The following is a 17,630-nucleotide window of genomic DNA, read 5'->3' as shown; positions in this document are numbered from 1 at the left end:
TCGTATTCAAAGGTATTGACCCCTGTCACATCCCTCCTAAGTAAATCTGATAAAAATGTCTTGAGTCATGATTACCGTCCTTTTTCAATATATTTCAGCACATTTCAAGCGTTTAGCCTTTTTGTTCAGGTGTAAGCAAATGGGGAATCCATCGGGCACAAATCGGAGACAAATCGTTTTTAATTCAAGCAATAAATCCCAATTCTACCAACTATCTTTTATTTCCTAGCGCATCGCTTGGCAATACGTCACTTTTGGCTTTATTGGTGAACGTTTGCCAAGGTGAGGAGGGCAATGGGTTTCTGTCCCCAGGCCGGGACGAACCAAAATTCTTAAAAATGGTAGCTGTTATTGCCTGCTTAACTTTCAGCGTTTGGGGTAACTAGTTCACCCGTTGTCAGTATAATGTGACTGGGTGGAATGCTGTGTTTAGTGTCTTCGACATGGTATTTCAGTGAGACAGCACTATAAAGTCGGCATCAGATCCCCGCAAGGAGGCAAGTGAACCAACATACTCTGTCTCCGGTACACATGCACGCGTACACAAAACACTTGGAGGCACATCCTTAAATGACCTTAGCTATTAATAGAACGTTAAACAATATAAAATAAAAACCAAATCGGAATGTGATGTGTACTGCCCTCTAAAATACCAACCTAATGAACTATCTCAGAATCATTAAAACGAGCACCGTCTTTAACATTATTGCTTTCACAGCAGCAATGCTCTTCTTTGATGCTGTAACATCTGGCCTGCCTGGACGTGTGTCCTTTCTGATTTCAACTTAACACTTCTTAAACTTGTTCACCTACCTTAAAACAATGTGGCGGTAGAGGTGTCTTTTATACTGCACAGCTCTGCATGCACCTGTTATGGCGGTATCTGTAAAGCACATCGTGCTTTGTGAGAGGAGCGTATTTCCTTCATTTTAGCATTGAAAAGTAGCCACTAGTCAGGAGTGCATACCATTCAACAATAAATAACGCAACTTTGCACATTCATTGTACTTTAAATGCTTTTGAAGTCTGTCAAGGCGCAAACTTATTTTATTGTCTGTTCGAACCGGAGCCGTATGGTGACAAAGTTTATTGAATGGTTCTCGCATTTGAACAACACGGAATGAAAAATTAGAAAGTACATGCTCAGCTTTTTGTAATGTCAAGAACTTGTCATGCGGTGTTTCAAACGTAAAACTCTAATTGACTATCCTTCTACACCGTGTAAGTATGTGGTTCCTGTTACTTAGCTTACAGTATTAATAATAATAAATCTAATTCGAGGTTCTTCTATACCGCTTTATCACAACCTAGGACCTAGGTCATCTGAAAGCGGTTTACAAATTAAAGTATCATCCGTGGTTTTTGGGTCTATGCTACCAGCCAATATCTTTCTCAACTCCCTGGGGAGCATACAGTCGGTGCTGCCATTTCGGCGCTCACAGCTAGCATTCAACAATTCCAGCACCACCCAACAACATACTCATTTACAGCTGAGTAGACTTGAACAAGCAGAGTGAAGTATCTTGTTCAAGAATACGTGACGTGACTCGAACCCGCAACCCTTCGGTCACGAGCCCGTCATCCTACCAGTTCAATAAATGTGTTCCATACACCATAAATATAAAAGACTGATATCATCAATCTTTTTCATCGGTTACCCATAATTCGCAGATTTAAAGAGACGAGGTAGATGTATATTAAAAATGTCAACTGCTGTATCCGAACATTCTCTCCATCCTTTTTTCATTTTTGAAATACAAACTTAAATATCTTAATTGTTTTCTTTTAAAGTTACGTACTGTTCCATTTCTGGGATTGTTTCTGTGCCTTACACGTGTCTCCGACTGTCTACCATTGGCGGTAAAATATAGTACTACATGTATCTTCGCATTCTTCATTGTTTGAGAGAAAAAAAACCGTTTCATATACAAATATGATTGGTGCCAGCCATCGGAAAACATGCGGTTCTTCTTTTACAAGTATCTACAGCTCATATTAAATCCTTTCAGAGGCAATATACATATTGTATTCACATGCTTAAATAACAAGATGCCACAGAAAAGCAGAACAGAAAAAGGGACGATGTGTTGGATTTTACATAAGGAATTAAAAATCTGTCCTATTTCACATACAATTTCTGGTCGGTTTTTTTAAAATCAGATTCCTATCACGTCTATACTATTATCCTAAAAAACAACTGCAATACAGGACATAAGATGATCGTAAGAAAAATATCGATTTTCTTCTATATTCAACTTCAAACGTCAATCCAGCTGTCGGTTACCTGTTATTATATGTATGCTGGTGTATATGTACCGACTGTAAGTCATCGTAACCCTTGGCATTTCGAGAATGATCTTCGGTGTACCTGGTTAACTTCATGCGTCATAAATACATAGAGCAAATATAGATATATTTCTCCAACATGAGTTTATGTTTTAATTGTTGTCAATTATTTTTCATTTCAATTATATACATATAAGTATAAACAAAACAAACAAACAAACAAACAAATAATAAAACGAAAAGTAACCTGCTTTCTCATTTAATATACAAATGTATAGGAATTAATTTTAGATAGGTTTATTTTTTATATTTTCAAAAAGTATGATTTATTACAAACTGAATCGTCTCTTAACCATTAATAGTTTTATGTTTTCTATAGGGAGATGTATCACAGTTTCCTTTATCATCGGCCTAAAAAAATCACATATTTTGAAAGTATACAAAATGAGAGGATGAACTACATTGTATTCACGATCGGGAAAAGCATAATTTTTAGTCAAGGTCTTAAGTTAATCTTTGTATTTCATTAGCAATATTTACACATTACATCACGCTGTGCTATTTTTACTTTCTCCCCTTATAACTTTGGTTAATCATTCCCGTTCTTGTGAAGTTTAAAATTACATCTGGACTAAAATACATAAAATGTTGTCCCCTGTGTAAATCTTGTAGTACTTTTTTCTTTTGGGTAGGGGTTGGTGGGTGGTGATGGGTGGCAAGATATCAGTCTGTAATCCCTGTGTTAGTTTCGTACTATAAAGCCAGTGCCATACTTAAGTCCGCTGTGCTACTACTGTGATATATCATCGATCCTCTATTTTTTTTTTCATATGCAGCAGTAATTTCCTGCTATTAGTTCGCGTAGCATATAATTACAGTGATTAGTTGAGGTATGGTATGTATCCCTATAATTGTCGCTACATCTCTGAGGAAGAATAACTGCACTAAGATATACTTGCTACCGACAGATACAAATCAAGATTTATCATGTTTCAGAATTGTTGTGTAAACATTCCGTCAAATATCAATTCGTTCAAAATTGTCAAAAAACATCCATTTCATTGCATCGGTATAACAGTAATGCACGCATAGCACCGACGCCACATGGATCCAAACAGATTGTAAATAAAATGCCGGGGGAGTGCCGTTAACAATGCGAACGAACGTACGGGAAAAGCCAAACAATGTGGTAGTCGACGTAGACGACGTTACATCTTGTTCCATACGAGTCGCAACGCATGCAACGTATGGTCTACTGGCGACATATTGCAGCTTAACGGGATTACCTAAGATTACTGAATATCGTGGTCGAATGTGCCAATCACGCAGGCGATTTCTTGAAATGATTCTCCGTTATCCGAGAATGCTTCCCACCGTCAAAGCTGCAGTTTGGAAGCGGTTCCGCATGTGTACAGTCCGGATGCAATTGTACCGACGTAATGACGTCACACGCAGACGTCCTGATATGGGGCGGTTCCTGCTGCTACCAGATTTCTGGAAACGTCTCCATAAGACATGAGTAGAGATCCGACCGATGTACACCAAAGCGTCTAGCAAAGTAATTTTTGACACACCAGCCTGTACCATTCCAAGCGCCTGGTTGCGGACATTTTCACTCAGTCTATGCATAGGTTACCCTATCACGTTCACCGGGAATAAAGTTGTTTCTTCTGATTGTCTTGGATGTAAAGATTTACACAACAGTAACAAGGTCGGTAAAGATTGTCGAACCTACTTGCTAGCAGAGCTAAATACAATATTCGGCACGTGCACAAGGACAAAGTTAAGCTCATGTACGAAACGCATTCATCGGTCAAAGTTGTTAAGAAGTGGACACATGTTATTTGTGTAAAGTTTCAAGTTGAAACATTTATTATAACTTTGCATATTTCATTTTCATGTACACACAGTTTCTGTATATTCATAATCAAAAATACACTATAAAGATCTATTTTATATGGTATGAAATTTGTTAAATTCAGTATCAATTTGATTCAAATACTGAAGTGTTTAATTTCTTCAATGACATAACTAAAGCTCCACTAATTTCCAGCTGAACTGTTCGTATTCATGCGCTCGTCGCAACTATAGATTGACACACGAGCAGCTTGGATTGGAGGCTCCTGCTGTGGTACGTCATATCCAATTGGAGGTTCCTAACTGTGCTGTGATTGGACGTTTCTATAAAGTTGTGTGAGCAGGAAGGGGTGGTAAAGAGAGAGGGAACGATCATGCTGGTTCCTATTTATTTTTAGGAGGTGAAATCATTTTTTATGCTAGATGTAACAATTATTTTAACAAGTTATTTGCGATCGTATTATTCTGCAACCCAATTTACTTAAAGTATGTACTTGTCGACAATGCACAGGTGCTTGTTTGCACGAAACAGTAGTTTTTGTATTTGTGTCACGTCGTGTTTATTTCTTTATTTAACGTAACCTCTTGGCAGAATGCACCGCGCAAACCTCTCAAAAACACATTTATTCAAACTGTCATGGAGATGGAAAACCAGAACGGCAGCTATTTTTTTTTATCTTTCATCTACCGTGTCAGTTAGTGATGTCAAACAAAATAGTGTCGTCATGATCGCATACCGTATATTTGGTGTGGATACACATGCAATTATAAAGGTTTGTCGCCATAAAATTGGGATAGTATACACAGCTTTCCTATAAGTAAAAGACGGGCTACTCGTCAAAAATTCAGGGACAACATGAACAATTTTATTATGGAAGAAATGATCGATGGCTGCTTCATATTGTATCCATTTCAACTATACAATTTAAAAAATAAATAAAAAAATAACGTCGGTTTTTGAATTTCTCGTGAATTATTCAGTGCAAGTACGATAACTCATTATCAATTTTGAAGTTCGTTTAAATCGTATCGAAGAATAAAGATAAACCATGAATAAAAATGGTCAAAGGAAACCTCCCTGCGGGACCCAATTTACTACCGGCATACTTTCTGGCATATATATCTGAGAAACTCTTTAATCCATATAACCATTACATTGCTGAACCCCCACCACCCACAAACAAACACAACATGCAAATTCGTGGAATTTATATCCCCCGCTTGCAGGACATATTGTAAGGTTAACATTATTGAGGTTAGGTTTAAAAATGTGAGTATCGTGCTGTTGAGACATAGTGTATAGTTTGAAACCTGAAGAAAAATTATGAGCCCTATACCTCATTGATAAATATTGGTTGGCAAACTTGGCATGAGTAGGATGTGTATACGGAATTTGGTTGAAACATTTGAACAATATCTACAGCAATTATCACACGAAAACCAAAGAATGCCCGATATAAGTGGAAAGACAGAGGAACACAAACATTGTTATCAAGTTTAAAGGAATTTGGCTAATATTTGCTAGAGTTATTAAGCGGAAACTGCAGATTATGACGTTTTTCGTTAATCAAGGGGCCATAACTCTGCTAAATGGAGTCTGATTAATGTGGTTGTCAAACTTGGCCGAGCCCTTAATGCGTTGAACCCCGTTACCAAGTTTGAAGAAAATCGGATAATATTTGAGAGATTTAATGAACAGAAACGGCAGATAATGACGTTTTTCGTTATTCAAGGGGCCATAACTCCACTAAATGGGCATCGGACTTTGCTGAGCCCTTAAGGAATTTAACCTTGTGACCAAGTTTGAAGAAAATCGGTTAACATGTGTTGTAGTTATTGCATGGAAACGAAGCGCGGCAGATACTGACGTTTTTCATTATTCGAGGGGCCATAACTCCGCTAAATGGAGTCCGCTGAGAGTGGTCATCGAATTTGGTTGAGCCCTTAAGGCATTTAACCATGTGACAAAGTTTGAAGAAAATCGGTTAACATTTGTTGGTAGCATTTGTTGTAGTTATTGCACGGAAACGACAAACAGACAGACAGACAGACAGACATACATACAGACAGACAGACAGACAGACAGAGAGAGAGTTGTAAACACTCCGGCCTTCCACGCAGGTGGCCGGGGTTCGATACCCGAAGTCGTCGTATGCATGGGTACCCAGAGAAAGTGTTTTTCTCCTGCCCACACATCTCCAACAACCCAGGTGGAGTATACACTGGTCTGGGGTGGATGTTGCGGTATCTGTGTTGTAGCATTCAAGTGAGGTGGCACTATAAATTATGCCGTTAGAAGCACGGTCCCACTACAAACAGAACACATTACATCTCCAGCACACATGCAGGCATACACACATAGGGAGATATTAGCCAGGTGGTATAGGACTAGTAATCCTGCGAATTCCTCAAAATTGAATTGATTATTGATTATACTAATTTATTAATTGTTTATCTATGTACTGTAAAGCGCTTTAGAGTGGATAATGTTAGTTAGATAGGGCGCTTTATCAAATTTTGCATATTATTATTTAATATCAAAAATCATAGTAACAATATTAAAATACACATACAAGACAATGTACTGAAGCGAACACACCTTACCATTAATGGACAACACACATTAATACGTACAATAAATAATTGATAAAAAAATGCATATAAACAGCGAACTGGCAAACACAGTCATATTTAGATATTGTTCACCTAGAACTGGTAAATTACTATTGAAGAATACAAGAATTCCACGGAAGTGGATGTGTCGCCTGTGCAGGAAGCTGGGAGATTACAGAGAAATAGATACACTTTTCATTTCAAGAAATAATGTTAAAAGTAAGCAATAATCATAGATTATGTTTTTGGATGGCATCATTTTGTTATATAATCTGTTATTCTGGGAAGAATTTAAGGAACTTGCTATGGATACTCATTGTCTCAATTCAATGTTTAATTTGTATGATTTGTCGGATGGTTTCCCATAAATAAATGAATAAACTTGTGGATTATGATGTTAAACAGCTAGTGTTGTCAATATCATTTGGAGTAAGACGGCATTTCAGAGGTATACACGGTGGGTCAAGTGGTTGATCGAAGCCGTCCAGTATACAGTTTTAGTGAAGTTTCTATTTATAGTAACAGAGACCTTGACCTTTGACCTGCGGACCTGAAAAGCAATCCCAAGCAAGCACTTTTGGTAAGGAAGCACTGCATGAAGTTTGAGTTTGATCGGCCGCCGCCGCCGACAAAGCAATACCTATGTGTCACCAGATTTTCGCAGGCGACACAATAAAACGGTGTCAGCTAAACCTCGCTACAAAAAGTATTGCATAAACCAACTGACAGCACATGTTGACAAATACGGAAACATCACCGAAAAGAAATAAAATAATAATTACGTTATTACAGGTCTTCAGTAATAAGAATTTAAATCACAACATATCAGTTCCTATTTAACACCAAACTGAAGAAAAGCTTACCCTGTATAAGGTGCTGGGTCCCACAACTTCCAGTGACGGGTTCAGTTCAGTAGGACGAGTTGTAAATGCACTAGGTGTTGCCTCTATGAAGAGAAGAAATGAAGTTAATAGACTGAAAGGAAAGACAGAGCGAAGTAGGCTTTAAAGCGGGAAGCTGAAATGGTCAAGCAGATATACAATGACACACACAGTTACGTCACACTTACGTGCCCACGAGACTCGGCGACAACGATTGCGGGTTCGAAGCGCAAATAAAATTTTTGTATCAGTAATACTTACTGTGTGCAATACGTTTATGCTAAGACCAATATATATTTAATTAACTAAATGACTGATCCAACAGGATGCCACATACACACGCCAAATGTATAATTGTGTTGCCGCCAACATAAAGCGGATCGTCCTCGACATATCTGTATAAAAACTATATTTGTATATATAAATCCAAACATAAATATCGAACTTGATGTCAATAAATATTTATCAACTAACGCTGAAATATGATTTTAAGATATGTGCATTACAATTTGACCATTTATTTTAAAATCAAATCAGAGTTCACATATCACTGCCGGATGGTACAAAGGAAATCAATTATCTGCAACAATGTTGATGATTGCAGCAAATCTGTTCTCTGCACCAGACGAAGACACTCCATCCTGTTTAAATGATCTCAAGTACTCAACACGTGTATGCCCCATGGTGTACTCATGGTCTACAGTTTCGCCTATGTCAACATTCACTGGATGTCGGGCGAATCTTGCAACTCGTAAGGTACCGTCACCAACAACTCTCTCTTCTCCGTCGATGTCATCATTGATCCCTAAATCCAAAACATTGTCAAAAATGGGATATGTAGGTATAGAGAATGATTCCGTATCCGAGGCTTTGATGCTAGGCTTAGACTCAGTTTTGGTGGTGTCGTGATCTGACTCCTTTTCCTAAAGGTGATGGGTCAATTTGTTCGACGAGTAGAAGCAGATTCCTGTCTTTCTGCAACCTTTACCCTTCCTGTCTACGAACATTGGCATTTTCAAGTCTGACTGATCAAGGATTGCAAGCACCTCTTTATGACATCGGTCTGCTAACGTGTGTTTCCTGTCGAAGGCTACTGTCCTTACCAGAACGCATTTTCATATGGGTCAAAAACGTAATCTTGGTATAACGTTTGTAACATACGGCCCGTTATTTCCCTTTCGACTCGGTTTCTTGTTATAGGCCGACGTTAAATGCCTATCGGTCTCGAGTTCAAACCCAAATTTCATGTTCTAATCGCCAGTATAGACACGAAAAACAACGTACTATCCCCATTCTAACACACCTCAACAAATATACTACGCTAATATGTTTAGAAACATTGTATTTCCTTGTACAAAAGTACTTTGTGACCTGAACTGGCGACGTGTCATTCTGCAGCGGACTGACCAATCGGAAAGAAGCTTTCAAAAGTCGGTCATTTAGCCCCGCCCATACTGGCGAGAGCTCGATCTGTATGTTGACGAGGCGGAATATTTGGATTGTTCGTGAACGTCCTATTACCAAAGTTTATACGACACATTCGGTTTCCTATTGAACAAGTTCATACATGTACATGTCAGTATGCATACCAATCTGTGCTTATCGACAAAATCGGTGATTATTTGTATAGATTTGTGAAGAGTTTTGTGTAAATGCATACGACACATGTGAAATGTTTGATTTGATTTCGGATCTTAATAGATGCCTTCACACGGATGGAACGAACGTGTTATTTTTACTTTTTAATTCATTCAACAAATGCATTTCATCGGTCGTTTCTGTTCTGTTGCCTACTAGCCTGTATCAGCGGGATTTCGCTATGAGGCGAGCGTGATGCCATATTGTTTTGGTTAGAAACGGGGCGTGGCTTAAGTGCGATGGGAGGAGCTTAACACGATTGATCATGATTCTATCGCAGATTAGAACATGGTCCGTATCCAATCAAAACACGCGTTGAAAACGCATCGTGTTAGAATTCACCATCATTTACAAACATACGTTGATTATTTCTTTTTAATCATAAATGCAGTGACATTGATTTAATATTACATGTGACTTCGCACCTGACCAGTTCCCTATTTTCTTTAGCCTTTGGCTCAGGGAAACCATGGGTATATTTTTCCCGGGTCGAATAGTTAGCCATATCCCAGTGCGTATAGGTAAACGCATAAAAGAGACAGATCTAACGGTAATTGTGTAATGAAAACGTTGAAAGAGCAACTCAAACCGTTTAATCTCCAGCAAACCAATATCAACTGCCATATTCATTTTTCTAAACTGAATATTCGGTCTGCCATTCAAAAGAATGGTAGCAACGATGATATCTCGAGAACAGCAACAGATCTAGTAAAATGTTACCAAAACCTGTCTGTCCAGTTGGAAAGCTCGCAGAGAAGAGTTTTCAATCTTTCGACCCTGTAATGGCCATTCTTATTTTACTCAAACGAGGCGATCCACCAACACGCTACTCCCCATTTACAGTCAGCCATTTCATGATGGAACGTTCGGTTTTAAGATACATTTGTGATAAATACTTCTAAGTCTCGGACATGAAAACCATCAGTTCCGTAAACTCGGGGGGCTTTGTCAAACTTTGTAAAAGACACCGATATATCTTATAGACTCTCATGCCTTTAACCGATATGACTATTAAACGGTATCGATATTTCACATTTCAGCTATGTGTTACATTTCTAACAAAGTTTTATTTCATTGCCTTGTCCTTTTTTGTTTCTACAATTATCCGATAATGATTTCAGGGTATATACATTTTGATCGGATTTAATAATTTTTGTTATTAGCTTATTCTGGTCTGAAATGGCCATTATTTTTGCGATGGACTTTAAAAAAAGATATCAATAAATGTAACGCACTTAATTGTGCGTTTAGTATTACGTTAATAGATGATATTTAAAACACTCTCCTACCATTGTCGTTCTGGTGATCGCTTACACTGACTTCAAACAATGTTATATGTAAGGTACTCAAATGGTTTAATGGTACAGCGTAGTATCTGCTGTCGTAAAGCAGGCTTGGAATATCTGCGTTACCCGCTTAATAGTATTTTTCAATGACTTTTCCGCACTGAAGACTTGCGCACGAATACTTCTCAAACATAACTATTTTCAGTTGGAAGATATAGAAATAAAATAAATTCAATAAACGAAGAATTGTTTTAGCAATTTTGATAACGGAAATATCTTGCAGTTTTTTTTCATTTCTCGAATGCCAATGATGAATGAGAACCATATGCAAGTTCGGAGAAAGCACAAACCTGTCGTAGGAACGAGTAATGTGGGGCCAGCTACAGACGAGAGGAGGGGCTTGGGTCGGGAACGTTCTACGGCGTCTTATCCTAAGAGGACATTGAATAAACAAAACAAATATTCCACATACTAATAACTATGTTTACTGCTATAATGCTACTATTGTTTGTTAACATGCATTAATTTGCATACTTCCAGTGCACGTAGTCATGAAACCATTATTATGTTAAAAAATGGAATCCATGCTCAAGCCACCTTTTTGCTACTCGCTTAAATCGAGAAACACTTTCAAAGAGTCGAAAGTAAACATTGCAATCAATATTCGGCTTTAATTCCCTCTAAAATTCTTTCATATCATCGACAGAAATGTGTTTTATATCAATTTATCAAGGGAACAAAACAATGAATTTGGAGCACATAATCTGAGTTTGAGCATGACGACGGTTTCATGAATACGGACCAAGATTCCACATATTTAATGTTGGTCTTTGATTTATTTGGTTTAATGCTTTTAACATCTTAGTCACAGCTAAAGTCATTCAATGACGTGAATATATGAATGAAATAACATAGGATAAAAAATGACCAGGTGTACGACACATATTCATTTGCAGTTACTGCTAAGTTGCGAATTCGTGTCTAATTTCGAGAATTAGTGAAGGTAAACTTAAATGAAGAAATATAACAATACAATCGTGAAAATTACACTAGCAGGGGTAAACTAGAAAAATACTACGAACACATCATCTGTCTTCTTTATCTTTTTCGAAGAACTGTTGACATTTTGCGAATCATCCAACAGAATATTACAAGGCATACAAAATGTACCTCTTAAGCCGAGGTTTGATGTCTTTCGATTCGGTTCACATAGCTTTAACATAAGAATTTTGTCCGCTACTGTAATGAAGTAAAGTTCCCACCCCCACTCCCAAACTAAATGAAAATTAGAGGACCTCATAGGAGGCACGGTAGCCTATTGGTAGGACGCCGGGCTCGTGACCGAAGGGTTGCGGGTTCGAGTCACGTCACGGCACTGTGTTTTATCTTTGAGCAAGTTATTTTACTCCGCTTGTTCCAGTCTACTCAGCTGTAAATGAGTACGTGGTTGGGCAGTGCTGGAATTGTTGAATGCTAGCTGTAAGCGCCGAATTGGCGGCACCGGCTGTATGATCCCCGGGGAGTTGAGAAAGATATATTGGCTGGTTGCAAAGGCCCTATAACCACGGATAATACTGTGTGAACCAATTTGAGACGACCTTCGAACTAAGTTGTGATAAAATGGTATATAAGAACCGCGAATTATTATTATTATTAATAACAATTATTATAACTTGAAGATTTTTCCCATTAGAGAACCTCGTAAAGCCGTGCCTAATAACAATAAACGAACGGTCTTTGATCTTGAAATAGCTTTCTGATGATCTCCAGGATAAAGGTATCACTGTTTAATAGCCTTGCGATAAGTCAGGTTTTGATGTCTGAAATCAATTTAACAGCTAACCGTGAGCCGATTTTGTCGTGACATTCTCCAATGATGCGAATCCTTTGATGCTGAAAATGGACTATCATCAGGAAATCTAAATCGGAATTTTTAGTACTGGAAGCATCGGCATAATTATCTTTCATTATTATCCATTAGTCGTAAGGTTGAGCTTGAACCCATCAAGTCTATAATTAGCGGTTCCTAGCTATAGGCTATTGTTATCATTGTCGTGAGTATTTAGGACAACGAATCTGACCACTGTATTTGATGCTTACGCCACCAAACACCTGCCGAGTGGTCACCAATATGGCAAACATGGCGGACATATAATGGGAGGAAATCGGACGAACAAGGGGAGCCAAGGTCACAACGGAATCGAAACACCAGCACGGGACAGGATTGCAATCTAATAGACAGGGTGACCATATGGCGCAGCAAAATATTTACTCTTATTGGCTTTCTTCATCGATCTTGTGCTGTTTGTTTTAAGAGAAGTTGCTTCTTTACTTCTTGTTCCTAGTAATTATCGTAAAATGGAAAGATGATGTCCCTGTAACCGATCACTCACTGACTCTAACTGCAAAAGTGGTGAATGCGGCATGATTACAATGCCCGCACGCAGACAACATAGCTCTGAGCCAAGCACCTTTTATGTTGTTCTGTACTAAATGCACAGTGCATGTAGAAAAGGAGCATTGATACGGACAAGAACATAGAATTGGGGTGTTAAGAAAAGCTTTACAAAAAATGCAAGAAAACTAATCAGAAGCCAAGAAAAACTCAATATATGACGAAGAAAGAGTACGAGAGATCGTGGAAGAAGAAATGAGTCGAACGGATATGAGCATCTAACCTACAGCACAGTGATGACTAAGATAAATAAACACAAGATGCATTTACATAATTCACATGGTATTTGCATTGTAATGGACTTTCAAAATGCCTTTTATACGGAAAATATAAATTGGACTGGGGTATTATAGGGAGCCCACAAGGATCCGCCATGGGACCAGTTCTGTTCATCTGTATCATCTCTACCGGCTACCATTGGCTGATGCTGCAAAATTTACAAAATGATATAATCACTATACAAAAATATATTAAAAGACTCGCTAGGCTTCATACCTGTCCTTTGAAGATTACAGATGAGCGAAACCCGACTTCAAAGCCAGTCAATTTTACCGTTACGCGACCGCGATATTCTTTTGATGTACCTAGTCTCCTCGTCTCATCAAGATGACGCACACTAAGCCTTCGATTTTGCTATGACATATTCCAGGTGTGCAGAGAACGGGCGACAAACGTTTTTTGAGATTCCATCCTCTAAAAAAAATCCATGCACATCGGTCTTTAATTCAGGGAACGAGCATATTTAAGCCATATTACTTTACAAATGAACCACTAGAAGAGTATGCCATGAAAAAGGTGTTTGAATGACTGTAGACATTGTCCTTGGCGTTTAAAGGCCAAATAAGTGGTTACGTTAACCATGTTCGCTGTCATACAATGTACGACAAAATGTTCAATACAAACGTATTTGAATGAATGCATGCTGTTTCCCACTCATATATAACATTTGTAAGAATTTATTCAAATATCCACACACGGTATGCTACGGTACCCATATAATGTTTAGTTCATAGAACAGCCAAATAAATACCTATTTCAGGAACCTGTGATCCTATTCGGAGCGGCTTAAAGGTCTAGATTTACCTACTTTAAGTTATAGACGTACAAGAGGTGATGCTATAGAAGTATTCAAGATAACGGCAGTGTCTACGATTGAAAAATATTCGATTTCCTTAAAAGTTTGACTGGACTTTTACGAGAGACATGGTACCGAGGCTCATTCAAACACGACAATAAGGAAAATCTTCTGTTCTCTATTAGTAGGAAATTTATGAAACACACTTCCAGAGTATGTTGTATCAGCCCTACCTAAAAGATACATTTAAAATAAAACTCGAAATAGGAAATTAATTTCGTTGGCGTCAAATTCGTCACGTGCATATTCGAGACGTGCATGCGCACTGGTAACAAGATACCAGATTGTTTACGCTCATTTACACACATCTGTGACCAGGTGTATATGATAAATAGCAATCCATAACCAAACCAGTGCATTTCCTATAAACGATCAATGGGAACTTACATGGGTCTGTTCCGTGGACAGGGTGCTGGCCAGCCAAACTCTTACACGAGGGTTGAGATGTTTGATTATTTTTCTCACATACATACAAATAAACAAATTCCAGTCGGAATAAACATCGATCTCATTCTTCCGGCAAACCCCAAAGCCCTAGGGTTGAGACGGAGGATTCCCCATTCACAACAATTGTATAATATCACGGAAACAATAAAATGACGTCACGTCGACAATCCATTATTATGACGTCATAGCGCGTGTCAGCTGTCTTTCCCTACCCCGTGTCAGATTAATAGAATCTTTCACCCCCTTGGGGGTGAGATAGGAGAATCTCAACCCGAGGTGGAGGATTATTAAGTTGCCAAACACGATACTTAAGAATCTTTCCCCGAGGGTTGAGATTCCCCTATCTCACCCACAAGGGGGTGAATGATTCTTTTTCTCTTACCCTGTTCTCCCATTTTGTATCATTTACACAACGTAATGATAACGTTACATGCTAAATTCAGGGTTGACGTGACGTTGATGGATTGTTGACGTGACGTCATGTATTGTTGAAGTGACGTCATGCCATTGTTATGAAAAGGGGAATCCCCCCGTCTCAACTCTAGGGTGAGACTAATAGAATCATTCACCCCCTTTGGGGTGAGATAGGGGAATTTCAACCCGAGGGCGAAGATTCTTATGTTGCCAAACACGAGGCTTTGCCGAGTGTTTGGCAACTTAAGAATCTTTCCCCGAGGGTTGAGATTCCCCTATCTTACCCACAAGGGGGTGAATGATTCTTTTTCTCTTACATGTACCCTGTTTTCCCCAATGTGTATCATATACACAATGTAATGATAACGTTACATGCTAAATTCAGGGTTGACGTGACGTTGATGGATTGTTGACGTGACGGCATTGTATTGTTGCAGTGACGTCATACCATTGTTATAAATAGGGGAATCCCCCCGTCTCAACCCTAGGGCGGAGACAGATAAATCTAGCACCGGCAAAACGGGAGATAAATCTGTCAGGTGTGGGAGAATAATAGAATATTTCACCCCCTTGGGGGTGACACAGGGTGATCTCAAGCCGAGGGGTAAGATTCTTAAATTGCCAAACACGAGGCTTGCCGAGTGTTTGACAGCTTAAGAATCTTCCCCCGAGGGTTGAGATCCCCTGTCTCACTCCCAAGAGGGTGAATGATTATTTTTCTCTTACCCTGTTTACCCTCTTATCTATCTAATATTGCCGTTACATCAATGCAAGACGATGCTGATATGATGCGATTGAATTGTCGACATGACGTCATTGTATTGTTGCCGTGACGTCATGGTATTGTTGCTATGACGTCATACAATTGTTGAGAACGTGCAAAGAGCACGTGTTGCTTGTCTCAACCCTAGGGTGAGATAAGAAAATCTCACACCGGTAAAATGGTGGATATCCCTGTCCAGGGTAAGAGAATAATAGAATCCAACCCTGATGTGAGGTATGGATAAGGTTATTCAAACCCTCGGGATAAAATATTGAGCAAAAGACCCTCGGCTTGAAGTATGTGAGAAAGAGTTATCTTTTCCCTAGCAACAACGAGAACACCCTGTTTAGTCTGTGAGAAAAGACTGTCAAAAGTCGGTATTTAAATGCAAGAGCAGTTGAATTAGTCGACAGTAAAGTGCACATACATTGTATATATAATGACGGGTTCAAATTATTTCACGTTACGTCATTTCCTCATTGGATTTTATGCTAATTGACTTCTCTTTTTTTTTTAATCGTTACGTTTGTTGAGAACCAATTTAGATAAAACTTAACATTCTGTTAGAGTATTATTCAGTGTGGTTTTTTTATTTTTATTTTTTATTTTTGTTTGCTTTGGTTATTACCCGTGGCGCTGTAATTGAAATATTACTTTTCATTTCAGCATGAAAGTACAAAAGTCCTACTTTGACGTCATTCCCGTAGACACACTGCTAAATTTTTAAATTTTGCCGTAACCGTGTGCCAAATTCCATCACTATTAGACGTAAAGCAAAGTAAAGAACAAAATATTTTCATAAGTAAATTAATATAGAATCAATTGGTAAAATGATAAAACATGAAAGACGTACAAAATGTATAGCACGTGTGCACGTCACTGTATATACATTGTATATGGCGTTGCAGCAATGAAGGAACATATCTCTGTCTCTCTCTTTAATAACAGAACTGTGAAGAGCTTGCATAACTCTTGTTTTATCAAATATCAAATAAGAAAATGATATCTCATGATAACACTTAATAACAGTGACGATCAACATTTCACTTTTCTCAAAGTAATTATATATATAAGTAGCAAGTGGCATTGGCACACTCTAAGAGTCCGCGAAAACATTCTTACCCCAAATCATCATCGGAAAATGTTTGTTGTCCCAGACAATGCCAATAATAGATCTAGACCCTTTAGATCATTGACAAAATAAACAGTTTATCATTAATTCATAAGCGGAACAAAAAAATAGCCCTGGGCCCGTATTCATGAAACCGTTATGATGCTCAAGCCAAAATGTTGAGCGCCAGCCTAATATTTATTTTGTACCGCCAGTAATCAATTAAGAAAAGAAACTTATTTTGTTAAATATTACCAAAAAATGAATACTGCTTTCAATGTTTACAAGTGAGTCAGCTAGCTACAAGACAGCTAGTTTGAGCACAGAATCCATGCTTGAGAATGAGAACGATTTCGGCATGTGTAAGCTAATGTAAGTTTGCATGATACGCACATTAAATCACATGTGAATACTCCCAGATAATTAAACGCTAGTACAATCGAACGTGGCAGGTTTCCGACGATGATATAATCTATACACCCCTGTTATCAAGATTGTACACACACAAACACATACTATAAACATATATCTATATATAAGCATTCAATACGTAGAGAATAGAATTGATGTATTAATGAATATCAGTTACTAAAGTAAAGCATGAATTTGTTGAATATTTTGCACTTAATGGCAACTTGCCGTTAACTTGCCCTTCTTACATGTCAAGTGCAAACAGTGCACGGTACTGGAAATAAATAAGGATACAACTTATATAATCATTTGTATAAGTTTTTGGTTTTACCG

The 17,630-nt window shown here is 38.2% G+C and overlaps 1 protein-coding gene across 3 annotated transcripts in view; it reads right to left on the bottom strand.

Annotated features, from left to right (window-relative positions):
* LOC110462874 overlaps positions 1 to 17,630 on the bottom strand; it is a 32,729-nt gene that overhangs the window by 14,823 nt on the left and 276 nt on the right. For 2 of the 3 annotated variants that reach the window (XM_021517107.1, XM_021517106.1), the window contains exon 2: positions 7,620 to 7,702. The exons of the other annotated variant lie outside the window; for it this stretch is intronic. The gene's annotated coding sequence lies outside the window, so the exon portion shown is untranslated. The remainder of the gene's footprint in view (positions 1 to 7,619; positions 7,703 to 17,630) is intronic. 3 annotated transcript variants of the gene reach the window in all.

The sequence above is a fragment of the Mizuhopecten yessoensis genome, unplaced genomic scaffold (assembly GCF_002113885.1).
Source record: "Mizuhopecten yessoensis strain PY_sf001 unplaced genomic scaffold, ASM211388v2 scaffold10839, whole genome shotgun sequence".
NCBI classification, from domain to species: domain Eukaryota; kingdom Metazoa; phylum Mollusca; class Bivalvia; order Pectinida; family Pectinidae; genus Mizuhopecten; species Mizuhopecten yessoensis.
This window is presented reverse-complemented; position numbering and strand designations above follow the sequence as displayed.